This window comes from Gossypium hirsutum, chromosome A09 (genome assembly GCF_007990345.1).
Source record: "Gossypium hirsutum isolate 1008001.06 chromosome A09, Gossypium_hirsutum_v2.1, whole genome shotgun sequence".
Classification (NCBI taxonomy): Eukaryota; Viridiplantae; Streptophyta; class Magnoliopsida; order Malvales; family Malvaceae; genus Gossypium; species Gossypium hirsutum.
The window spans coordinates 52,358,770-52,364,970 of record NC_053432.1 but is presented as its reverse complement, the minus strand read 5'-3'; the positions used below and the strand labels follow the sequence as shown (position 1 = coordinate 52,364,970).

The following is a 6,201-nucleotide window of genomic DNA, read 5'->3' as shown; positions in this document are numbered from 1 at the left end:
TTTTCATGCAATTTCTTTCACAAAAGTTGTTTATTAGACAACTAGGACTCATAATATTCCATAAAAACACAGCAAACAACACATTTACTCTCATGGTAAAACCCTAGACTCTTCATCATTTTGCAAAATGATCCCCTCTTATGAAAGCTTATGCTTTAGGGGTTCCAAAAATTCAAAAATCATCAAGCAAAGACATTAAAATCACTTACAAGCAAGGGAAATATGTTGCTGAAATTTTCCAGCTTCAAAACCCTTTCTTTGCTGCATATTTCGGTGAAGGGGGAGAGAAAAATGATAGCTTTTTCTTTTTTCTTTTTTTTATTTGTTAATAATAAAACTATTTTGTCTAATTTTGACTTTTCAACTATTTTGTCTCCCATGGCCGGCCATCACACTTTCAATGACCTAATTTCACTTTAAAGACCCCCAATTTAAGATACAAGGCAATTTAACACCTTTAGGTATTAAAACACAACTTTTACTTTTTATGCGATTTAGTCCTTTTTCGAAATTGGACTAGAAATCACTAAAATTAATATACCAAAATTAACATGCACTTATAAAATCATATTATAACACATAAAATAATACTAAAATAATTTTCTCTGGCCTCGGAATAGTGGTCCCGAAACCACTGTTCCGACTAGGCCCAAAATCGGGTTGTTACATTTCTTCCCCCCTTTAGAGATTTTCGTCCCCGAAAATCTTACCAGAAAAAGTTGTTCTCTACTTTCACGAGTCACTTATATCTTTTTCTCACAACTTACAAAACAACTCCGCACAAGCTCATACTCAAGATTTCCTATAGCTTTTCCATAGTTGAGGTATAAACCTCGGAGCTCAATTTGAAACACTGGAGACTGACATTCTTGGAACTATAAACTCAGAAACATACAACTCAGTCACATCTGTTGAATAATATATCTGTACATACTAAAATAATCATGCAGACTTCCATCATCAACCTTTCACAATTCAACTTGCATCTCTCATTTTTCCTGGAAATGAGAGACATCCCGATACGAAATTCATAACAGCCCTTTCTCATTTTCTTCCCACTGTCATCACTGACAATAATAATCATGAATACATTTGATATTCGGCTTTACCCTATAGACAATTCGACATCCTTTGAATGAATAGACAAGATACTGCTGTGAACTCTGTACTCAATTCTCTGTATACCCAGAGTTTCTCAGTATTGAAATCTTACTCTGAATTAATAGTAATAGAAACCAGAAATCAAATCCTCCCTGCAATTCCAAATTAAAAGTCGAATCATGCTGTACTTGTTTAATTTACCACTTATAGCCACATTTCTATACTCTGATCATCAACTGTTTAGAAACTTTACTAACATGAATCAAATGATTCCAACTTCATAGATGTGGTCTTTTTATTAATCAGGATAACTATACTTATAACATCTCTCGAACAAGAGAAATCCAACTAATATGTTTCCATAACATACTTTCAAGAATAAAACCCCATCATTTCTGACTGTACGACTACTTACCAAAGAACACGTAACGGTATTCTCGAACCAGAAAATAAACTTAAATGCACATAACTCAGATTTACTTTTGCAGAATAACCATTCTTTACCCCAGGAATTTTAAAGAAATCTCGACACTGAAATCCTCACACTTCTATGGTCGAGCCAGAAGCTTAATCATAACAGATTCTAATATCGCAAGTCAAAGATTACTCGTAAAGATAAGCCAAGCTTGATAATTCTTGAAACAAGAACGAGAGAAAAGCCAATATAAGAAATTCCAAGATATAAAGACTATACCAGAAATCTGAGAATATAATACAGAAGAAAATAATAAATATGATCCAGAAAATCCCTCAGAGAAAACCAGAAGGAAACTACTGTCTGTACGCTCTAGAATTTCTCGTAACAGAGATAATATAATTCTCCAATATATATAAACCATAATCAATAGAACATCAGAATAATCTCATATAGATTTTTACTATCAACTTCATTCCAGTATATCAGAATAGAAATCTGAAGAGATGGGGAAATGTCGATCATAACTAACTAGACCAATAGAACTTTTCATCTAATATCATAGTCACTAGCATCTTCATACGATAGAATTTCCATTCGAAAGGGATAACCATACATATTCCCCAAAATAGAGGAAAACATAGAATACTCAGAAGAGAAAGATAGCCATCACTTTATTTAATTGAATCCGTCATATTCAGACATCTGTGCAAGTCCGACATTATTCCTCTAACTAATTCTGTCTTCGCTAATCTCATACTATTCCATTATTGTACTCTTCAGTTTCACTTTTGCAAGCATATGCAACATATCTCTCGAAAATCTCATCGTATAACTCTATTCTGGTAAGGGGGCGAAGATTGTAAAGCCTCTAAACTTTTGACTCTCAAGCAAATACATATTCAACAACAACATAGCATTACACACATCGATTCAAACATTTCAAATTTCCAACTTGTTATGAACACATTTTCACATATCTGAGTAATACATGCAACTTTATTTCGTGCGAATATTAGCTAAACATAAGTGAATTTATCATAACTCAAACTTTCATTTCTTTTTCTCAAATTACCCTTAATGTTTTATCAAATTTCCATATTTAGTCTTAATCACTTGCCAATATTTATCAAATTGGAGAACGTCTTATGGTTTTTGAGTACATCGCTTACTTGATGCCATAGTTCAACTATGGTCTTGCACTAGCTCTCATCCATCTGTGCCGATGCCATGTCCCAGACAGGTCTTACACTGACACATGTAACCGTGCTGACGCATGTCCCAGACATGTCTTACACTAGCACATCCCGTAGCCAATGCATGTCCCAGACATGTCTGACATTGGCTAACATCTCGAGGCCGATGCATGTCCCAGACATGTCTTACACTGGATCTCATACTGTGGCTGATGCATGTCCCAAACATGTCTTACACTAGCCCTTGTCTCAATGCCGATGCCATGTCCCATACATGGTCTTACACTGGCATACAAATCTCATGTATTGCCATGGTCCAACAATGGTCTTTTCCGTCAATTCATTAGTGAACGATCGTACTCATTCCCTGCGTTCCACCCAATTTGATCTTTCATTACAACTTTCATGCTATTGTGACATTTATGATTCTGTAACTGAGATTATAAAGCATAACATTACTGCATCTTGACTTCATCAATCTAGACATAAATGTCAACCTCATGTATATACTAATTATTAATCATGCAATAAAAGCATTCATACATACATTCTGTCATTTCAAGCAAATTTCTTTCTTTTCCTAAACACTTGGCCAAATCAAGTTGGACATTTAACATCGTATGAATACTAACATGCATAAAAGCGTTTTTTCACAACTTAACTGTGTTTTACTCCACTATTTCACATTCTTTATCTCAAGAGTATCACATAATGAAAACTAGTTCATATAAAAAAATCATGGATTTCTTTTCATACCTTTCCAAATTTTCAGCATATCATAAGCATGATTCAATAATCTCAACTTTACTCTTATCTCTATCAAGATTTGCTCGGTTGGAACTCATTCCTGTCTTAATCAACAGTTTTGTTAGGGTCGAGAGATATCACACTATCACGAGTAATACTATGGCATGTATAGCTAGACTCTCTTACGCTAGGTTAGTCCGAGAACCGACTAAACCATGCTCTGATACCACTAAATGTAACACCCTTCGCCTGCATCCGACGCCGGGACGGGGTTCGAGGTGCTACCTGACTTTTACTAACATTTTCATACTAAATAGGGCCATAAAATCTCAAATAATTAAAAACTTTTCTTTTCACATGCAATTTGTCCCTTATGCGAGCTTACGAGGCCCAATACATGCATTCGGGGCGGTTCGGGACCCAATCGAAAACTCATGAAAAACTTAGAAAAATCTCTTGCGTTAAGGCTTCACACGCCCATGTGCTCAGGCCGTGTGGCCAGAAATAGGCTAATTATCAAGCCTTTTGTCACTCTCACACCACATGCATAGATTTATACTTATCCAATAACAAACAACGTGGCATAAATGAGCTCTTAAACATCTACAAACATGTTATGCTCAAGTTATTTTCTTATGCAATAAATATTATAGAATTTGCCCATATCATTACCACATACTAGACATAACTATCATTACATCACAAACCATTCATGAAGCATTATTAACTATTTACCAATCACTTAATCCTGCATTAGTTACTAGCTCATCAATGAATCTCAATTCAATCTCCAGGCATACATGTTGTAAGCTACATTACAAGAGATAATAACATACATGCATAAGAATAATCATATAGGCCCATAATGTCATTAGCCGACATAGGCCAATTTACATGACTAATACTACCTTAATAACAAGCCAATGCCTTTGGCTAAATCATAATATTACATACTCACATTAAAACCCTATACATGCCATAGACTCGAATCACTTGAGTTTACTTACTCAGATAACGTTAACTCGATAGGGTGATAATATCTCTGACGGCCTCCAACCCGAGCTAACCTGGAAACTCTAGAAAACATGGGAAAGAAGGGGGTAAGCTTTCGCTTAGTAAGTTCATATGAAAACAATAAGCAACTCATTAACTTGTTTTATCAATGTTTACAACATATTCTCAAGTTCACTACAAGTTGTCTTCCTGCTCAACAGTCACTAAATTATTTATATCTGGAGCTACGAAACTCAAAATTAAGTTCCGTTAATTTTACCTGAAACTAGACTCATTTATCTTTCTTTCATAAAATTTCCAGAATTTTTGACTTAGCCAATTAGTACATTTTATTCCTCAAGTTTGCTCCTGATTCACTATCTGACAATTTCAACCCTTCTGCACTAAAGTTCAATTATCTCATAGTACAGGATTTGAATAATGTTCTCGTCTATTTCTCTTGAAACTAGACTCATATTTCTACTTACTAATTTTTTTCTAGAATTTTTGGTAAATCTATTTAGTAAATTTTATTAGTTAAATTTTCCCCTGTTTCAGGGTATGACTACTCTGACCCCTGTACACTACGAATCAAATTTCTCCATGTACAGAATTCCAATGACCATGCTGTTTGTTTCCCTTAAAAATATACTCAATAAGGAATCTATGCAGGTAAGGTATGACTCTTAATAATTTTTGTACAATTTACGGTGAATTTATAAAATCAAAACAGGGGATCTCAAATTCATTCAGACCCTGTTTCACAAGAATTTAAATATCACACAATATAGAATTCTTTTTCTTCCTCTATTTCTTTCATGTGAAAATAGACTCATTAAGCTTTAATCCCATATTTTATTCTGCCTCTAACTCATTTTTCACTATTTTTAGTGTATTTTCAAAGTTACACTACTGCAATAACTCAAATCTGTCAAGGCTAAGTTACTCATTCATGGTCATCGTTCATAATATTAATACAACACCATTTTATCCATCATGGTAAGAACACATATTATGCATCATAGATCATCACATATCAAGGCATTCTCATAGGATTAGTATACATACTTGCACAACTCGTAACATAACTCGAGTGCATACTCACCAATGACTTACCTCATTGGGACCATCATCAACTCTTTCCTTGGATTGCCCGTTGAACACTTGGAATACTAATTGGATACTCGGAAAAGCCTTTGCACATAAGTGCCTCAATTGTAGCTAAAGCTACCTCATATCTCATGACATTTCAGTGCTCACTCTCGAGCTAGTCATCTAGACTCATAATTCCTAGTGACATGTCACTCGTATCCTATTCTATTCCTAAGGTTCAAACGGGATTTTTCCTCGTCTATTAAGGCTTTGTCTTATCATATTTCTATTAATCACATACACCTTAATATCTGTACAATTCATGTAATGATAACATTTAAATACATGTATAGCATGGTATTGTTTACATACGAACTTACCTCAATACCACAAAGGTGAAAAGGACATACTCGTCCATAAATCGATTTCTTTCCGTTCTAGGTCCAAGTCTCAATTTTCATCATCTATAACACCACATTTAGCCTACCAATCAGTCACAATATTCATATGGGTCTAAAAATCATATTTTTACAAATTTTCATTTTGACCCCTAAACTTTTGCATATTTGTACTTTTTCCCCAATGCTCGTAAATTAATTTTTATCACATTTCTTTACTCCTTGAGTCTAGATGAACCATTTTCATAACTATAGCAAC

At 34.3% G+C, this 6,201-nt stretch overlaps 1 long non-coding RNA gene across 1 annotated transcript; it reads right to left on the bottom strand.

The window, feature by feature from the left end:
* Positions 1–4,189: 4,189 nt before the first annotated feature.
* On the bottom strand, positions 4,190–5,985 carry LOC121206728 (uncharacterized). The gene is made up of 2 exons (XR_005901900.1): positions 5,925–5,985; positions 4,190–4,535 (listed from the first exon to the last, which is right to left on the bottom strand). It is a non-coding gene; the product is annotated as an uncharacterized lncRNA (long non-coding RNA).
* Between the last annotated feature and the right edge of the window lie 216 nt (positions 5,986–6,201).